Source organism: Coregonus clupeaformis, chromosome 16 (assembly GCF_020615455.1).
Source record: "Coregonus clupeaformis isolate EN_2021a chromosome 16, ASM2061545v1, whole genome shotgun sequence".
Taxonomy (NCBI): domain Eukaryota; kingdom Metazoa; phylum Chordata; class Actinopteri; order Salmoniformes; family Salmonidae; genus Coregonus; species Coregonus clupeaformis.
Window position 1 is genome coordinate 13134081 of NC_059207.1, and position 21803 is coordinate 13155883.

The following is a 21803-nucleotide window of genomic DNA, read 5'->3' on the forward strand; positions in this document are numbered from 1 at the left end:
TTTTCCTCAGTCTGCCCTCTCCTCTCTCTCCTCTCTCTCTTCCTTCTCCTCATACCCTGCTCTATCTGCTCCAGTGAAGCCTCTGTACAGCCAGGCAGACGTCCTGGAGAGGGCTAGTAAAGCGTTTATTAGGGGCTTTGCAGTCCTGTATTATACTGGCAAGCAAAGAGGCACTCATGCTTGGCCTTTAACTTTCTTGTGAAGTTCAGCCATACATGAAGAGGGGGTACTGGTCCTCTAATGTATTCCTGATTTAATATTGTATCAAAAAGAGAGCAGGGGAGGAGGGGGGAGGGGAAGAGGGGGGAGGGGAGAGGGGGGCGGTGGAAAATGTAAATAGAAGCCTTAAGGAGGCTTTTGTGGCCGGGTGTTGAAGTTTGCTGATTAAATATCACGTGGTACATTGGTAATGCCCAGTGGAGCGTTTGAACCCTGGATGTGTGAAGAATCCTGTTGGAGTCTTTGTGCTTGGGCTGTGTACCATAACTTCCTCCAGTGGAACAATACGGGATAGGAAGACAGGAAGAGGCTCTTCTCACACTCTTACCCCATTTATTAACTTTGTGGGGCTCTTGTGTAAGAGGAAAATCCCTCCGTCCAATAAAGGAGGAGGAGAAAGAGCCCAATTCACCATCGTTTTTTTTCTTCCCATTTCTCATCTCTTCTCTGTAAATCGCATTCTCATTGGAGGGTCGCCTTAATTTTGTTCAGTTTTTTGGGGGGTCGTTGGGGACATTTCTCCAGCGCATTACTGGTGTGGGATTTCTTTATCTTTTTCATCTTTCTACTTCCTCTCTCTGTCCGTGGATACGGTGTCCCGGCAAAGTCGAGACACTCCTGCACAGAGCCTGTAAGAGGAACCAGGTTGAGACACTAATCCAGATTCTAGCACTTCCTGGGACCGACTTCAACGTGAAAGGTAGGTCTCCCGACCCCTCGCTCTCCGGCTGCCTTCACTTTAAGGCGTCGCAGAGCGATTAACACGGAAATAGAAAAGAAAGAATACAAGGAATGTGCGTCATCACCAGTGTAACCTTTAGCTAAAATGCGAAGGGTGTGTCTTGGAGGAACAGGGTGGGTTGGAGGCTAGATTTACAGCCGCTCTGCCAAGCAAATGCACGCCCTCTGTTATTTCCAATGGCTGTTTTTTTACCCTCACAGGGCAAATATAATAACTGTCGCCTTCCTTTTAAGTCCTATTCAATCGCTGATACAGATGTGGCGTTATTTGAATCATTTTAATGTGTTTATTAACTGTCATCTAACGTGCTAAGTGGAGATGATGGCGAAAAAGGAAGCGGGACAAAATGAAAGGGTTGAAATGGCGGTGGGGTGACTAGTTTGAGTACAGTCTCCATGCTCTGGTGACATGAAACACAAACCGGGTCCCCATAATGTGAGACCTCTGGTCTCAGACAGAAAACGCATAACGTTTAACTTCAGAGCACTAGAATGATTTTCACGACAGAATATATCCACCGACCACACAGTAGGTATAGATTTAGACTTGCTTATCAAGATCAAGATCGATTTAAACTATTCCGACTATTACGTTTTAGTGTGTCTAACTTTGGATGTAGTGAAATCATTAGAGTATCCCAGATGATTTGGTTTTAAAATGAAAAGGTGGCTGCTATTTTTATTTTGTATTTATTTTTATCATAATTGTAATTGTTATAAAAAAAGTAATATATATATATATATATATATATATATATATTTATTTTATTATGGGGGTAGATCAGCTTGTCACGTTCGTTGAGAGACGGGTCAGACCAAGGTGCAGCGTGATATGCGTACATGTTTATTAAGACGAATAAACACTTGACAAAATAACGAAAACGTGAAGTCCTATGGGCTATACACACAACAAGCCTAACAGGAACACAAACAAGATCCCACAACTAAGGTAGGCAACCAGGCTACTTAAGTATGATACCCAATCAGGGACAACTAGCGACAGCTGCCTCTGATTGGGAATCACACCTGGCCAAACATAGAAATATCAACCTAGATCTAAACATAGATATACAATTCTAGATCTACACATAGAAACTCACGCCCTGACCAAACCAACTAAAGACAACCGGGCTCTCAAGGCCAGGGCGTGACACCGCTTTAATATAGCAGATAGATTATAACTTCCATCAATGTAATTGTCTGCATCACTTCCAATCCCCCATAGGTTTTTTTTCTCTCGCAAATATACACTACCGTTCAAAAGTTTGGGGTCACTTAGAAATGTCCTTGTTTTCCATGAAAACATACATGAAATGAGTTTGGATAGGAAATATAGCAAAATGCATAGGAAATGTAGTCATTGACAAGGTTAGAAATAATGATTTGTAATTGAAATAATAATTGTGTCCTTTGCTTTCGTCATAGAATCCTCCATTTGCAGCAATTACAGTCTTGCAGACCTTTGGCATTCTAGTTGTCAATTTGTTGAGGTAATCTGAAGAGATTTCACCCCATGCTTCCTGAAGCACCTCCCACAAATTGGATTGGCTTGATGGGCACTTCTTACGTACCATAAGGTCAAGCTGCTCCCACAACAGCTCAATAGGGTTGAGATCCGGTGACTGTGCTGGCCACTCCATTATAGACAGAATACCAGCTGACTCCTTCCCTAAATAGTTCTTGCATAGTTTGGAGCTGTGCTTTGGGTCGTTGTCCTGTTGTAGGAGGAAATTGGCTCCAATCAAGCCCCGTACACAGGGTATGGCATGGCATTGCAAAATGGAGTGATAGCCTTCCTTCTTCAAGATCCATTTACCCTGTACAAATCTCCCACTTTACCACCACCAAAGCACCCCCAGACCATCACATTGCCTCCACCATGCTTGACAGATGGCATCAAGCACTCCTCCAGCATCTGATGGCTGCTGATAATGGCCCTCTGTATGCCTATGTAGATATTCCATTAGAAATCAGCCGTTTCCAGCTACAATAGCCATTTACAACATTAACAATCTGTACACTGTATTTCTGATCAATTTGATGTTATTTTAATGGAAAAACAAGGACATTTCTAAGTGAACCCAAACTTTTGAACGGTAGTGTATATATACACACACACACACACACACACACACACACACACACATATATATATATATATATATATATATATATATATATATATATATATATATATATATATATATATATATATATATATACATACACACACATACAGTTGAAGTCTGAAGTTTACATACACCTTAGCCAAATACATTTAAACTCAGTTTTTCACAATTCCTGACATTTAATCCTAGTAAAAATTCATTGTCTTAGGTCAGTTAGGATCATTGCTTTATTTTAAGAATGTGAAATGTCAGAATAATAGTAGAGAGAATGATTTATTTCAGCTTTTATTTATTTCATCACATTCCCAGTGGGTCAGACGTTTACATACACTCAATTACTTGGGTCAAATATTTCGGGTAGCCTTCCACAAGCTTCCCACAATAAGTTGGGTGAATTTTGGCCCATTCCTCCTTGCAAGCAACCCCCTTATTTCTCCAAACATAACGATGGTCATTATGGCCAAACAGTTCTATTTTTGTTTCATCAGACCAGAGGACATTTCTCCAAAAAGTATGATCTTTGTCCCCATGTGCAGTTGCAAACCGTAGTCTGGCTTTTCTATGGCGGTTTTGGAGCAGTGGCTTCTTCCTTGCTGAGCGGCCTTTCAGGTTATGTCAACATAGGACTCGTTTTACTGTGGATATAGATACTTTTGTACCTGTTTCCTCCAGCATATTCACAAGGACCTTTGCTGTTGTTCTGGGATTGATTTTCACTTTTCGCACCAAAGTGCGTTCATCTCTAGGAGACAAAATGCGTCTCCTTCCTGAGCGGTATGACGGCTGCATGGTCCCATGGTGTTTATACTTGCGTACAATTGTTTGTACAAATGAACGTGGTACCTTCAGGTGTTTGGAGATTGCTCCCAAGGATGAACCAGACTTGTGGAGGTCTGCAAAAAAAATTCTGAGGTCTTTGCTGATTTCTTTTGATTTTCCCATGATGTCAAGCAAAGAGGCACTGAGTTTGAAGGTAGGCCTTGAAATACATCCAAAGGTACACCTCCAATTGACTCAAAAGATGTCAATTAGCCTATCAGAAGCTTCTAAAGCCATGCCATCATTTTCTGGAATTTTCCAAGCTGTTTAAAGGCACAGTCAACTTAGTGTATGTAAACTTCTGACCCACTGGAATTGTGATACAGTGAATTATAAGTGAAATAATATGTCTGTAAACAATTGTTGGAAAAATTACTTGTGTCATGCACAAAGTAGATGTCCTAACCGAGTTGCCAAAACTATAGTTTGTTAAGAAGAAATGTGTGGAGTGGTTGAAAAACTAGTTTTAATGACTCCAACCTAAGTGTATGTAAACTTCCGACTTCAACTGTACATACAAATGCATATATACACATACATACATATACATATATACACACACATATATACAGTGGGGAGAACAAGTATTTGATACACTGCCGATTTTGCAGGTTTTCCTACTTACAAAGCATTTAGAGGTCTGTAATTTTTATCATAGGTACACTTCAACTGTGAGAGACGGAATGTAAAACAAAAATCCAGAAAATCACATTGTATGTGTAGTGTATTAGGATTATGTCTTTGTTAGTGTTTTTCATGTGGAACTGAACGGATGTTTATTTTAGTTCAAAAGTAGCCATTTGTAGGGTGACGCCCCAGGGGAGACAGGTGATTGGACAGCAGAGGGAGCAACCCATATTTTTGCATTGTTTATAAGTATATGCTGGACGAAGAAGAGGTTAGAGCAGACATTACAATTCGAGGACACTGCTCTCCGGGTGGTCATGACATCCGTCACTTATGCTGAAATCTTGTGATATGAATAAAACTTATGATCAAAGGTTCAGTATGAGCAGACTCCTTTGTTTATCAGCAATAATTGCCAGCATTTACTCGATACTACATATGATTTTTAAGTAATTAATTTGCATTTTATTGCATGACATAAGTATTTGATCACCTACCAACCAGTAAGAATTCCGGCTCTCACAGACCTGTTAGTTTTTCTTTAAGAAGCCCTCCTGTTCTCCACTCATTACCTGTATTAACTGCACCTGTTTGAACTTGTTACCTGTATAAAAGACACCTGTCCACACACTCAATCAAACAGACTCCAACCTCTCCACAATGGCCAAGACCAGAGAGCTGTGTAAGGACATCAGGGATACAATTGTAGACCTGCACAAGACCTGCACAAGGCTGGGATGGGCTACAGGACAATAGGCAAGCAGCTTGGTGAGAAGGCAACAACTGTTGGTGCAATTATTAGAAAATGGAAGAAGTTCAAGATGACGGTCAATCACCCTCGGTCTGGGGCTCCATGCAATATCTCACCTCGTGGGGCATCAACGATCATGAGGAAGGTGAGGGATCAGCCCAGAACTACACGGCAGGACCTGGTCAATGACCTGAAGAGAGCTGGGACCACAGTCTCAAAGAAAACCATTAGTAACACACTGCGCCGTCATGGATTAAAATCTTGAAGTGCACGCAAGGTCCCCCTGCTCAAGCCAGCGCATGTCTAGGCCCGTCTGAAGTTTGCCAATGACCATCTGGATGATCCAGAGGAGGAATGGGAGAAGGTCATGTGGTCTGATGAGACAGAAATAGAGCTTTTTGGTCTAAACTCCACTCGCCGTGTTTGGAGGAAGAAGAAGGATGAGTACAACCCCAAGAACACCATCCCAACCGTGAAGCATGGAGGTGGAAACATCATTCTTTGGGGATGCTTTTCTGCAAAGGGGACAGGACGACTGCACCGTATTGAGGGGAGGATGGATGGGGCCTTGTATCGCGAGATCTTGGCCAACAACCTCCTTCCCTCAGTAAGAGCATTGAAGATGGGTCGTGGCTGGGTCTTCCAGCATGACAACGACCCGAAACACACAGCCAGGGCAACTAAGGAGTGGCTCCGTAAGAAGCATCTCAAGGTCCTGGAGTGGCCTAGCCAGTCTCCAGACCTGAACCCAATAGAACATCTTTGGAGGTAGCTGAAAGTCCGTATTGCCCAGCGACAGCCCCGAAACCTGAAGGAACTGGAAAAGGTCTGTATGGAGGAGTGGGACAAAATCCCTGCTGCAGTGTGTGCAAACCTGGTCAAGACCTACAGGAAACGTATGATCTCTGTAATTGCAAACAAAGGTTTCTGTACCAAATATTAAGTTCTGCTTTTCTGATGTATCAAATACTTATGTCATGCAATAAAATGCAAATTAATTACTTAAAAATCATACAATGTGATTTTCTGGATTTTTGTTTTAGATTCCGTCTCTCACAGTTGAAATGTACCTATGATAAAAATTACAGACCTCTACATGCTTTGTAAGTAGGAAAACCTGCAAAATCGGCAGTGTATCAAATACTTGTTCTCCCTACTGTATATACACATATATACATACACACAGATACATATAAATACATATACATACATAGTTATATACATATCCTTTTTTTAAATATAAAGGTGGCTGCTATTAGCTATGAAGCTATTAGCAGCATAATATGTGAATGTGTTTAATGGTTGTCTTAGGGGTTGTCCTCCATTTCACTCATAACGCTTTCTTTAAAGGATTTTAAAAGATTCCATCGGGATGACTGTTTGTTCTGTGTGTATGTGTGTGTGTGTGTGTGTGTGCGCGCGTGCATGTGTGCCTGCATGTGTAGTTGTATGTGTGTGTACGTGTGTGTTACTCCTCAGACCACGCAGGCTGGACGCCCCTGCAGAGGCATATAACCATGGCAGCAGTGCGTGTGTGGAGGCCCTGCTGCGCCACCAGCCCGTCCCTCACCTGAACGGCCAGGTGGGCGGAGTCAGGCCGCTACACAATGCTCTGTGGACACACAGACATCGGCAAGATGCTCCAGCATGCAGGTTAGTACACACAAACACACACACACACACACACACACACACACACAGATAAACAAATTAATGCTCACACAAAGCTATTGGTACGAGTTTGAGGGGTATTTGGACCACTATGGTACTTGGAAAAGGAACCATTGAATAAGGTGAGAGGAATATGGATGGATGAATTAGTCTGAAATATATCAGGGAAATTGGCACTGGGCCTTAGGGGCCTAACAGTCCTTTGCCCACAAATCTGAATAATCTCTGCATCTCTACAGTCCCCCCCACACCATCTTCCTCTTCCTCCCCGCTTCTCTCTTCCTTTCTGCGCTCTGTCGCAACGTCTGTCCAAACATCCGTCATAAGATGTCTGTTAATGTATTTTTGAAGAGATCAGAGTCGTCAGGTTCTGCCGCTTGCGAAATTCACACTGGTTTGGTGGGAAACGTGTCACAACAGAAATACTTTTTCTCTGTGTGTGTTTGCTTGCCACATGCAATCGCTGACCGGGAGCTTTGAAGTGAGTGTGACGTGTGACGTGTGTCAAAACGGGAGGAGGGTGTGTTGGTGGTATAGCTGTGTGTATGGTGGTGGTGCGGGAGGAGATGGATAGATGTGTGTGTGTGTGGTAGTGGTGGGGGGAGGGATGGATAGATGTGTGTGTGTATGGTAGTGGTGGGGGGAGGGATGGATATATGTGTGTGTGTATGGTAGTGGTGGGGGGAGGGATGGATAGATGTGTGTGTGTGTGGTAGTGGTGGGGGGAGGGATGGATAGATGTGTGTGTGTATGGTAGTGGTGGGGGGAGGGATGGATAGATGTGTGTGTGTATGAAGGTGGTGTGTGTATGTATGTGGGGGGATGTATATGTGTGTGGTTGGGGTGGGGCTAGACAGCGTTGAACGAGACTCCCATGTATGCTGATGCCACTTCCCTGCCTCACTCTCCACTTTGACTAATTATAGTTAATTTGATTCGGCTTTCCCATTAACACATGTACATATTCTGTCCTCAAAAAATAAATGAGATTGGGATTGTTTGGTCCCGGTGAGAGTTTTTTTTCCCGCAGTGACAGGAGAAAAGGAGAAAATTAAAAAGGGTCAGAGGAAGAGACTGTTTGCAAAATTAGAAAAAAGTGTGTGTGTGACTGTCTGTGTGTGCAAGCAAGCTGTCTGTCAGGGCTGTACCAGTCACTGCGGGCCCCGTCTGTCTAGGACTCAGCTCGTTCTGTCTAGGACTCAGCTCGTTCGGTGCTGCCTGCTAGGCCACAGCACTGAGATGGGTGGATGGAGGGAGCTACTGCTGCTGCAGAAATGTGACACGCGGCTCACTTTCCCTCTTTCTTTCACTTAGTTTCTATTTCTTGGTGTTGTGACAGGAGATAGTGAGGCAAGCTGGGTAGTTGGGATGGGCATGAGTAATCGAGTACTCGAACGGACGTCAAAGCTTGATCTTTAACCAGAGAGCACATTTGTTTCAAATACTGTAAAACTATTTGGTGGAATGTGCTTTATGGCTGCCCGAACGGCCATGTAAAATATTGTCTTGAAGACAACGTTAATTTGCTTTGACTCTAGTGTTCCATTTATACAACAACAAAAAAAAAGTATCACACCGTTTTTCTCCCTAAATTCCTGTTCCCCTCTTAGTCTCATTCACGCAATTGCGTTTTGACCGCTCCTTCCACACATGCGTGCTGAGTGGGCACACAAGCTCCCGTTAGGCCTACAGAAATTAATACCTATAAAACGAATCTAACTGATGGGATAGATAAGCTACATTCCTTGCCCAATGCCAAACAGTTTAATTGATTTTTTTAAATGGACTGGTTAATTGTAAATGTGTTCCAACAGCGAGCTGCAGTTTTGGAATAATTGTGTCCCCTCTATGTCCCGCTTAAGCGACTTTGCAAACCGGTAGTGCCATTTAGAAAAAATTAATAAATAATCAGCTTTAATATTGCAGATAGATTGTAACTTCCATCAATGTAATTGTCTGCATCACTTCCAATCCCCCATATGTTTTTTTCTCACGCAAATACAGTGGGGAAAAAAAGTATTTAGTCAGCCACCAATTGTGCAAGTTCTCCCACTTAAAAAGATGAGAGAGGCCTGTAATTTTCATCATAGGTACACGTCAACTATGACAGACAAAATGAGGGAAAAAAATCCAGAAAATCACATTGTAGGATTTTTAATGAATTTATTTGCAAATTATGGTGGAAAATAAGTATTTGGTCAATAACAAAAGTTTCTCAATACTTTGTTATATACCCTTTGTTGGCAATGACACAGGTCAAACTTTTACTGTAAGTCTTCACAAGGTTTTCACACACTGTTGCTGGTATTTTGGCCCATTCCTCCATGCAGATCTCCTCTAGAGCAGTGATGTTTTTGGGCTGTCGCTGGGCAACACAGACTTTCAACTCCCTCCAAAGATTTTCTATGGGGTTGAGATCTGGAGACTGGCTAGGCCACTCCAGGACCTTGAAATGCTTCTTACGAAGCCACTCCTTCGTTGCCCGGGCGGTGTGTTTGGGATCATTGTCATGCTGAAAGACCCAGCCACGTTTCATCTTCAATGCCCTTGCTGATGGAAGGAGGTTTTCACTCAAAATCTCACGATACATGGCCCCATTCATTCTTTCCTTTACACGGATCAGTCGTCCTGGTCCCTTTGCAGAAAAACAGCCCCAAAGCATGATGTTTCCACCCCCATGCTTCACAGTAGGTATGGTGTTCTTTGGATGCAACTCAGCATTCTTTGTCCTCCAAACACGACGAGTTGAGTTTTTACCAAAAAGTTCTATTTTGGTTTCATCTGACCATATGACATTCTCCCAATCCTCTTCTGGATCATCCAAATGCACTCTAGCAAACTTCAGACGGGCCTGGACATGTACTGGCTTAAGCAGGGGGACACGTCTGGCACTGCAGGATTTGAGTCCCTGGCGGCGTAGTGTGTTACTGATGGTAGGCTTTGTTACTTTGGTCCCAGCTCTCTGCAGGTCATTCACTAGGTCCCCCCGTGTGGTTCTGGGATTTTTGCTCACCGTTCTTGTGATCATTTTGACCCCACGGGGTGAGATCTTGCGTGGAGCCCCAGATCGAGGGAGATTTTCAGTGGTCTTGTATGTCTTCCATTTCCTAATAATTGCTCCCACCGTTGATTTCTTCAAACCAAGCTGCTTACCTATTGCAGATTCAGTCTTCCCAGCCTGGTGCAGGTCTACAATTTTGTTTCTGGTGTCCTTTGACAGCTCTTTGGTCTTGGCCATAGTGGAGTTTGGAGTGTGACTGTTTGAGGTTGTGGACAGGTGTCTTTTATACTGATAACAAGTTCAAACAGGTGCCATTAATACAGGTAACGAGTGAAGGACAGAGGAGCCTCTTAAAGAAGAAGTTACAGGTCTGTGAGAGCCAGAAATCTTGCTTGTTTGTAGGTGACCAAATACTTATTTTCCACCATCATTTGCAAATAAATTCATTAAAAATCCTACAATGTGATTTTCTGGATTTTTTTTTCTCAATTTGTCTGTCACCTATGATGAAAATTACAGGTCTCATCTTTTTAAGTGGGAGAATTGCACAATTGGTGGCTGACTAAATACTTTTTCCCCCCACTGTAATTGGTTAAAGAAAATTGTGATAAATAAAAAAGTATACCAATTTCATTTAAGGACCAAAGGATTGACAGCCGTCCCATATAGATTGCAAAATAGTTGGGAAGAGATTTTTGACGTACCGATTCCATGGCATAGTGTTTATGAACTGATATGCAAAACAACGCCGGATTCAACACGTATAATTTTTCAATTTTAAATTATTATACAACATTCTTGCTACCAATAGAATGTTATTTATATGGGGGATACAATCTTCCCAGCTCTGCAGATTTCGCTGCGAAGAGACAGAATCATTAGATCATTTGTTTTGGTACTGTCCATTTGTAGCTTGTTTTTGGACACAGGTCCAGGAATGGCTAAAGGATTGCAATATTTACCTGGAGCTAACCCTGCAGATAGCACTACTGGGTGATCTGAAAAGTCATAGTCACTCAATCAATAATCGCAAAAATGTTTATTTTCAATTTACAATCTGTAGAAACAATGAGAATAGAAGGGCTCAGAACTTTTGTAAAACATCACAGTACAGTTGAAAAATATATGGTAAATAGAAATCCAATATGGATGGTGTTAAGAGATAGATGGGAGGTGTTGAATGGAGTTGAAGGATGGGACTAATAACAACTAACAACAACTAATAACAACAAGATAACTAATGTAAAGCATACTGTGTCCATAATAAGTTTATACTGTAGGTTATAGGTTGAGAGCTTTTGTGAAAGAGCACAGTTAGAAAGATATGGAATATAGAAGCAAACCGGATGGACATCATGAAAATGATCAGAAAGGTTGAGGGAAGAAGAAGTTCAGGAGTAAAAACAAACAATATTGAATTATTGTAAAATTGACTGTGTCTATAAAATGTACAGTTGAAGTCGGAAGTTTACATATACCTGTCAGAAGAACCGATGTGGATGTGGTGGAGGAGTCAGGCGCAGGACACAGAGGCTTCGTCCAACAGACTTTACTAGTCAAAAGTGCAAAAATACAATACACGGCCTCGAAACAAACAGAGGCGAGTGAATACGTAAACCATGCGTAAACACTAAACAAACAAACAGAGCGTAAACACGCAGCTCCGAAATACAGGCAGACAACAACACACAATCTAACCAATACAAAACAGGGAACTTATAGGACACGTAATCAGAACACAAACAGACACAGGTGTACAAGACAGACCAAAGCAATCACACCACGAAACATTCAACGGTGGCAGCTAGTACTCCGGGGACGGCGAACGCCGAAGCCTGCCCGAACCAGGAGGAGGAGCAGTCTCGGCCGAAACCGTGACAATACCTTAGCCAAATACATTTCAACTCAGTTTTTCACAATTCCTGACATTTAATCCTAGTCAAAATTCCCTGTCTTAGTAAAAGTTAGGATCACCACTTTATTTTAAGAATGTGAAATGTCAGAATAATAGTAGAGAGAATGATTTATTTCAGCTTTAATATTTTCATCACATTCCCAGTGGGTCAGAAGTTTACATACACTCAATTAGTATTTGGTAGCATTGCCTTTAAATTGTTTAACTTGGGTCAAACGTTTCGGGTAGCCTTCCACAAGCTTCCCACAATAAGTTGGGTGAATTTTTGCCCATTCCTCCTGACAGAGCTGGTGTAACTGAGTCAGGTTTGTAGGCCTCCTTGCTCGCACACGCTTTTTCAGTTCTGCCCCGAAATGTTCTACATGATTGAGATCAGGGCTTTGTGATGGCCACTCCAATACCTTGACTTTGTTGTCCTTAAGCCATTTTGCTACAACTTTGGAAGTATGCTTGGGGTCATTGTCCATTTGGAAGACCCATTTGCGACCTAGCTTTAACTTCCTGACTGATGTCTTGAGATGTTGCTTCAATATATCAACATCATTTTCCTTACTCATGATGCCATCTATTTTGTGAACTGCACCAGTCCCTCCTGCAGCAAAGCACCCCCACAGCATGATGCTGCCACCCCCGTGCTTCACGGTTGTGATGGTGTTCTTCGGCTTGCAAGCCTTCCCCTTTTTCCTCCAAACATAATGATGGTCATTATGGCCAAACAGTTCTATTTTTGTTTCATCAGACCAGAGGACATTTCTCCAAAAAGTACGATCTTTGTCCCCATGTGCAGTTGCAAACAGTAGTCTGGCTTTTTTTTGGCGGTTTTGGAGCAGTGGCTTTTTCCTTGCTGAGCGGCCTTTCAGGTTATGTCCATATAGGACTCGTTTTACTGTGGATATAGATACATTTGTACCTGTTTCATCCAGCATCTTCACAAGGTCCATAATACGTATATACTGTATGTATGTGTATATGTATGTGTATGTATGTATATGTATATGTATGTATGTATGTATGTATGTATGTATGTATGTATGTATGTATTTATGTATGTATGTATGTATGTATGTATGTATGTATGTATGTATGTATGTATATGTATGTATATGTTATGTATGTATGTATGTATGTATGTATGTATGTATGTATGTATGTATATGTATGTATATGTATATGTATATGTATGTATGTATGTATGTATGTATGTATGTATATATATATATATTTTTTTTAAATATTATATTTATATATTTACAGTGGGGAAAAAAAGTGTTTTAGACAGCCACCAATTGTGCAAGTTCTCCCACTTAAAAAGATGAGAGAGGCCTGTAATTTTCATCATAGGTACACGTCAACTATGACAGACAAATTGAGATTTTTTTTTCTCCAGAAAATCACATTGTAGGATTTGTAATTAATTAATTTGCAAATTATGGTGGAAAATAAGTATTTGGTCACCTACAAACAAGCAAGATTTCTGGCTCTCACAGACCTGTAACTTCTTCTTTAAGAGGCACCTCTGTCCTACACTCGTTACCTGTATTAATGGCACCTGTTTGAACTTGTTATCAGTATAAAAGACACCTGTCCACAACCTCAAACAGTCACACTCCATACTCCACTATGGCCAAGACCAAAGAGCTGTCAAAGGTCACCAGAAACAAAATTGTAGACCTGCACCAGGCTGGGAAGACTGAATCTGCAATAGGTAAGCAGCTTGGTTTGAAGAAATCAACTGTGGGAGCAATTATTAGGAAATGGAAGACATACAAGACCACTGATAATCTCCCTCGATCTGGGGCTCCACGCAAGACCTCACCCATTGGGGTCAAAATGATCACAAGAACGGTGAGCAAAAATCCCAGAACCACACAGGGGGACCTAGTGAATGACCTGCAGAGAGCTGGGACCAAAATAACAAAGCCTACCATCAGTAACACACTACGCCGCCAGGGACTCAAATCCTGCAGTGCCAGACGTGTCCCCCTGCTTAAGCCAGTACATGTCCAGGCCCGTCTGAAGTTTGCTAGAGTGCATTTGGATGATCCAGAAGAGGATTGGGAGAATGTCATATGGTCAGATGAAACCAAAATATAACTTTTTGGTAAAAACTCAACTCGTCGTGTTTGGAGGACAAAGAATGCTGAGTTGCATCCAAAGAACACCATACCTACTGTGAAGCATGGGGGTGGAAACAACATGCTTTGGGGCTTTTTTTCTGCAAAGGGACCAGGACGACTGATCCGTGTAAAGGAAAGAATGAATGGGGCCATGTATCGTGAGATTTTGAGTGAAAACCTCCTTCCATCAGCAAGGGCATTGAAGATGAAACGTGGCTGGGTCTTTCAGCATGACAATGATCCCAAACACACCGCCCGGGCAACGAAGGAGTGGCTTCGTAAGAAGCATTTCAAGGTCCTGGAGTGGCCTAGCCAGTCTCCAGATCTCAACCCCATAGAAAATCTTTGGAGGGAGTTGAAAGTCTGTGTTGCCCAGCGACAGCCCCAAAACATCACTGCTCTAGAGGAGATCTGCATGGAGGAATGGGCCAAAATACCACAACAGTGTGTGAAAACCTTGTGAAGACTTACAGAAAACGTTTGACCTGTGTCATTGCCAACAAAGGGTATATAACAAAGTATTGAGAAACTTTTGTTATTGACCAAATACTTATTTTCCACCATAATTTGCAAATAAATTCATTAAAAATCATACAATGTGATTTTCTGGAAAAAAAATGCTCATTTTGTCTGTCATAGTTGACGTGTACCTATGATGAAAATTACAGGCCTCTTTTAAGTGGGAGAACTTGCACAATTGGTGGCTGACTAAATACTTTTTTTCCCACTGTGTGTTCTTTAATGCAGGGCCGACAGACATATGTTTCCATATGTTTTTGTTAGCTGCATGTGCGACATAACTCCACTAGTCCTACATATGATATCATTTACGAAGATTCGTTTTTTATCAATTAGTATATTTGAGTTTAACCACAATATTTTTTTGCATTATTTGTTCTGTCATTTCTGGAGGATTAAATTGAAATTGCAACCAACTTTCTATGGCTTGTTTTAAAAATAGTGATATTTGGGAGATTATTTCCTTTTCAAATAACTGAAAGTGAGAGGTTGTAATCTGAATAAAGGGAAAAAGGCTACTCTTGAACATTGGGTGAGACAATCTTACTAATTTGCTAGAGAACCAGTTCGGATTTAAGTATAACTTTTGTATGACTGAAGCTTTTAGTGATAGGTCTAATGCTTTAATATTTAATCATTTCTGTCCTCCGAATTCATATTCATTATATAAATAGGCCCGTTTAATTTTGTCTGGCTTACCGTTCCAAATAAAATTGAATATTTTTTTCTCATATCATTTCAAAAACTGTTCGCTAGGCGTAGGCAAGACCATAAGCAAATAGGTAAACTGAGATAATACTAAAGTTAATCAGGGTGATTTTTTCACTAATTGACAGGTATTTACCTTTCCATGGTAGCAAGATCTTATCTATTTTGCTAACTTTCTATTAAAATTTACATTTTAGTCATTTAGCAGACACTCTTATCCAGAGCGACTTACAGTTAGTGAGTGCATAACATTTTTCTTTTCAAACTGGTCCCCCGTGGTAATCAAACCCACAAACCTTGGCATTGCAAACGCCATGCTCTACCAACTGAGCTACACGGGACTGTATTGGAGTGAGATCATTTATTTATAATATAATATAATATAATATGCCATTTAGCAGACGCTTTTATCCAAAGCGACTTACAGTCGTGCGTGCATACATTTTTGTGTATTGTTGGTCCCGGGGATCGAACCCACTACCTTGGCGTTACAAGCGCCGTGCTCTACCAGCTGAGCTACAGAGGACCACATTTCATTTGGCATATGTATTCCTAGTATATCCACATCACCATCATACCATTTTATTGGTAATGTAAAATTTGTATTTTTTTGTGATCCAAAAAATATAGTACATTTATCATAATTTGGTTGTAATCCAGAGAGGTTAGAAAATGTATCCAGCTCCTCTATGAGGCTGTGGAGGGATTAAAGTTGTGGATTTAAAAGAAAACATGAATCATCAATGTACAAGGACACCTTTGTTTTTAAGCCCTGGATTTCTAATCCCTTGATTTTATTGTTGGATCTGATTTTAATAGCTAATATTTCGATGGCCATAATAAATAGATATGCTGATAGTGGACAACCTTGTTTTCACTCCTCTTGACAGTTTAAAACTTTCGGAGAAATAGCCATTATTTACTATTTTACACCTAGGGTTACTATACATGATTTTAACCCATTTTATAAGAGATTCTCCAAAATTGAAATGCTCCAGGCATTTATATATAAACCACAGACGTACTTTATCAAATGCCATTTCAAAGTCTGCTATGAATAGCAGGCCTGGTTTCCCAGATTTGTCATAGTGTTCTATTGTTTCTAGTACTTGCCTTATATTATCTCCAATGTATCTTCCATGTAAAAACCTGTCTGATTAGAATGAATAATGTCCGACAATACCTTTTTAATTCTATGCGCTATACATTTTGCTAGAATTTTTGCATCACAACACTGAAGTGTAAGGGGCCTCCAATTTTTTTAATGGACTGGATCTTCATATTTTCCACTTGTATCCTGTTTCAGTAATAATGAAATCAGAACTTCTTCTTGAGTGTCTGATAATCTACCATTTACATAGGAGTGGTTAAAACATGCTAATAACGGTCCTCTGAGTATATCAAAAAAGGTTTGGTATACCTTGTCTGGTATGCCATCCAACCCTGGAGTTTTCCCAGACTTAAAGTATTTAATTGCATCCAGAAGTTCTTCCTCTGTAATGGCTGTTAATTTTACATTATCAATCGAAAAAAATCTCTACAATTAGCTTCAGTTAGAGGAGATGGTGGCGACTGAAACGAAAACATATGCTTAAAGTACTTTGCTTCCTCCTTCAAAATATAATTAGGTGAATCATGGGTGACTCCGTCATTTGTAATCAGTCAATTCTTTTTGGTAGCATTTCTATGTTGAAGATTAAAAATATAATTTGGTGCATTATTCCCCATATTCCATCCAGTTTGCTTTGTTTTTATATTATATTACACTTGATCTTTCTTGAATAAGTTTCTCCATTTATTTTTGTTTTTCCTCTAATTTATTCTGAGCCTCTATGTAACAGTTTTTATTGCTATCTATCTGTTCTGTTAGACCTTCTATTTCCTTTGTTAGTATGGACTCTTTTGACCTACATTTCTTTTGTTTTCGAGATGAGTACTGAATTGCATGGCCTCTAAAGGCACATTTAAAAGTGTCCCATACAATAAGGGGATTTGCTGTACCTATGTTATGTCAGAAAAAAACATCAGTTATAAATTCCTCTGTCCTAGTTAAAAACAAGTTATCATCCAATAGGCTTTGATTACATTTCCAATATCCTCACCCACGTGGAAATTCAGTAAGAGTAATGTATATGACAATTCATAGTCCTGTGTAGCTCAGTTGGTAGAGCATGGCAGTTGCAATGCCAGGGTTGTGGGTTTGATTCCCACGGGGGACTAGTATGAAAATGTATACACTCACTACTGTAAGTCGCTCTGGATAAGAGCGTCTGCTAAATGACTAAAATGTAAATTATATGATGGTCCGACCGCATTCTGTCCCCTATCAACACTTTTTAAATGTTTGGTGCCAACGAGAATGACATAAGAAAGAAGTCAAGACGACTAGCTTGATTGAGTCTCCGCCATGTATATCTCACTAGATCAGGATATTTAAGCCTCCATATATTTACTAGTTCTAATGTATCCATGACATTCACGATTTCCTTAAGAGCATGAGGGTGATAGTTTGTAGTGTGATTTTCTTTACGGTCCATTTAGCTATTTAAAACAGTATTATAATCTCCCACCATAATAACAGAGTCTTGTATTGCTTGCAGGGTTGATAATTTATTATATATATTGTCAAAGAAGTGTGGAACATCACTATTTGGTCCGTAAAGGTTAATGAGCCATATCTGTTTATGGTCCAATAACATTTTCTTTACACTCGCCAAATTCAGCCCCATTTCAAATTAACACTCTTTGAGAATAAATCTTCCAAATCAAATCAAATGTTATTTGGCACATGCACCGAATACAAAAGGTGTAGACCTTACCGTGAAATGCTTACAAGCCTTAACCAACAATGCAGTTCAAGAAATAGAGTTAAGAAAATATTTACTAAATAAAGTTAAAAAAAAGAAAAAAATAAGTCACACAAGAAAATGACATAACAATAATGAAGCTATATACAGGGGGTACCGGTGCCGAGTCAATGTGTGGGGGTACAGGCTAGTCGAGGTCATTTGTAAAGTAGATCATAAACAGCGAGAAGCAGCAGTGTAAAAACAAGGGGGGGCTGTTATGACTAGGGTGACTGCTATGATTAGGGTGACTGGAGTCTTTGACAATTTTTGGGCCCTTCCTCTGACACCACCTAGTATATACAGTGAGGGAAAAAAGTATTTGATCCCCTGCTGATTTTGTACGATTGCCCACTGACAAAGAAATTTGAATGGTAGGTTTATTTGAACAGTGAGAGACAGAATAACAACAACAAAATCCAGAGATACGCATGTCAAAAGTGTTATAAATTGATTTGCATTTTAATGAGGGAAATAAGTATTTGACCCCTTCTCAATCAGAAAGATTTCTGTCTCCCAGGTGTCTTTTATACAGGTAACGAGCTGAGATTAGGAGCACACTCTTAAAGGGAGTGCTTCTAATCTCAGCTTGTTACCTGTATAAAAGACACCTGTCCACAGAAGCAATCAATCAATCAGATTCCAAACTCTCCACCATGGCCAAGACCAAAGAGCTCTTCAAGGATGTCAGGGACAAGATTGTAGACCTACACAAGGCTGGAATGGGCTACAAGACCATCGCCAAGCAGCTTGGTGAGAAGGTGACAACAGTTGGTGCGATTATTCGCAAATGGAAGAAACACAAAATAACTGTCAATCTCCCTCGGCCTGGGGCTCCATGCAAGATCTCACCTCGTGGAGTTGCAATGATCATGAGAACGGTGAGGAATCAGCCCAGAACTACACGGGAGGATCTTGTCAAAGATCTCAAGGCAGCTGGGACCATAGCCACCAAGAAAACAATTGGTAACACACTACGCCGTGAAGGACTGAAATCCTGCAGCGCCCGCAAGGTCCCCCTGCTCAAGAAAGCACATATACATGCCCGTCTGAAGTTTGCCAATGAACATCTGAATGATTCAGAGGAGAACTGGGTGAAAGTGTTGTGGTCAGATGAGACCAAAATCAAGCTCTTTGGCATCAACTCAACTCGCCATGTTTGGAAGAGGAGGAATGCTGCCTATGACCCCAAGAACCATCCCCACTGTCAAACTGTTTTTCTGCTAAGGGTAAAGGACAACTTCACCGCATCAAAGGGACAATGGACAGGGCCATGTACCGTCAAATCTTCGGTGAGATCCTCCTTCCCTCAGCCAGGGCATTGAAAATGGGTCGTGGATGGGTATTCCAGCATGACAATGACCCAAAACACACGGCCAAGGCAACAAAGGAGTAGCTCAGGAAGAAGCACATTAAGGTCCTGGAGTGGCCTAGCCAGTCTCCAGACCTTAATCCCATAGAAAATCTGTGGAGGGAGCTGAAGGTTCGAGTTGCCAAACGTCAGCCTCGAAACCTTAATGACTTGGAGAAGATCTGCAAAGAGGAGTGGGACAAAATCCCTCCTGAGATGTGTGCAAACCTGGTGGCCAACTACAAGAAACGTCTGACCTCTGTGTTTTCCAACAAGGGTTTTGCCACCAAGTACTAAGTCATGTTTTGCAGAGGGGTCAAATACTTATTTCCCTCATTAAAATGCAAATCAATTTATAACATTTTTGACATGCGTTTTTCTGGATTGTTTTGTTGTTATTCTGTCTCTCACTGTTCAAATAAAACTACCATTAAAATTATAGACTGATCATTTCTTTGTCAGTGGGCAAACGTACAAAATCAGCAGGGGATCAAAAAATTTTTCCCTCACTGTAAGTTATCTGGCTAGCTAGTTCAAATAATGACCATATCATATAGCTGACAACATCTTAACTTTAGCTAATTTGTATTAATTATTACAGAAAAATAAACTCACAACAAGATCATTATTTACAAGTTAATGGCGAGCGAATTACAGAAAATAGCTTACGGTTCTGAGTGTGACGTAATAAAAGCAGGACATTCTACCAGAGAATTTTAGAGTTTGGACACTGTCACCAGGCATATTTTTGTTCAGTAGATACATGCGCAAAGAAATATCCAGTGCAGGCCTTGTGTTCTAAAAATAGCAATCGAACAGTCAAAAAATGTAAAATGCCCGTCCTTACTGGGGAGATGGAGGGAGTGAAGCTAGCTTGGAAGATTAAGGGAGTGAGGCTAGCTGGGAAAATGAAGGGAGTGAGGCTAGCTGCATTGTTTGTTGTATGGGGTTTTAGGCTGGTTTTCTGTATAGCACTTTGTGACATTTGCTGATGTAAAAAGGGCTTTATAAATAAATTTAATTGATTGATTGAGTGAGGCTAGCTGGGAAGATGGAGGGACTGCAGTCTGTCTGTCTGTCTGTCGCCATGGACATCACTGCCCTCCAGGCTGACCAATGGAAAGGACAGAGCGAGTGATTCCTGTGGAATAGAACATTAGAACCAGCGGCTTTAATTATCAGGTGGTTGATTCTGATTCCACATTAAAGAGTAGTGGAGCAGCTTGGCTCCATTTACAACACAGCTTAGGCTAAATAAGGACATCAGGTAAAGCAACTACAATGTAGTAGTCTATTGCATGTTTTCTACTGAGTTTGTGTATGTGATATGATGGACACTGATTACATGCATCAATGAAAGCTATCTTTGTTGGTAGGGTTAGCTAACTAGCTAGCTAGCGTTTCTGCAGTGGTTACTAAATGGCTGCTGACTGGCTGTCACCCTGCTGTGTTGTTATTCCCAACAGCCAGCTGAGCTGCCAGGGCTTGGTCAGAAACAAACAACGTTTCTCAATGGCAGTGTTCTCACCCTGAAATAATAACCCTGGCTGGAGGACAGAGGGAGGAAGGAGGCGGTGGGGGGAGTAATGTATGGCTCCCACCCTCGACCCTTGGCTGAGGGCAAGGCCTGATCTCCCCCTTCCCTCTCTCAAGGCTGGCCCACACAAACCAGTGTGTTTGCTTATGTTAGTGCACGAGCGTGTGTGTTCCTGCTCGCTGTGCCTGCGAGTGATTAATTTTGCAGGATAACGAGAGGAGAGAGAGAGAGAGAGAGAGAGAGAGAGAGAGAGAGAGACACCCTTATTGGAATGGAAAATGACCTGGAGCAGTGGCTGCTCCAGAGAGGCGTGGAGAGGGAGAGAGGCAGGCAGAAAATAGATTTTCCTTAATCTCTGGTGGCGTCTGCTCTATACAACCACCCATGTTAGTAAGCAGACCCAGCCCGCTTAGCCTAGCCTAGCCTAGCAGCCCTCCAAATCTAGTCTCATTGAGACCCGGCTAAAACAGACCAACTAAGCAGCTAGTTTAGATCATTGCACTACACTACACTAGATGAACTAATCAGTGCATCTTTTTCATATCTTTCCTTCCTCCTCTCCTCCTCTCCTCATCATCTCAGAGTCTCTGCCCGACTGTAGATTAAAGCAAACTTAAATTAAGGACAGCGAGTTCTACCAGGCTCTTCCTCTGCTGCTGTTTGTTTGTTACACCACCAAGCATTCATCAGCTTGTCTCCCAAACAGTCCCCCCTTCCTTTACCTTCCCAAGCCAATCCCTTCAAGTTTTGCCGAATTCATGTTTGTGGAGCTGAAAGACATCATTAGCTCGGCGGCACAGGACACAGCTCGGTCCCCTCAGACTGCTGCAGTGTCACGGATTCACTCGGGCT

The 21803-nt window shown here is 41.3% G+C and overlaps 1 long non-coding RNA gene across 1 annotated transcript in view; it reads left to right on the plus strand.

Moving 5' to 3' along the window:
* The first annotated feature begins 519 nt into the window (after positions 1–519).
* Positions 520–21803, plus strand: part of LOC121584448 — a 40579-nt gene continuing 19295 nt past the window's right edge. The window contains exons 1-2 of the long non-coding RNA XR_006003717.2: positions 520–919; positions 6732–6939. This is a non-coding gene — a long non-coding RNA (uncharacterized LOC121584448). The remainder of the gene's footprint in view (positions 920–6731; positions 6940–21803) is intronic.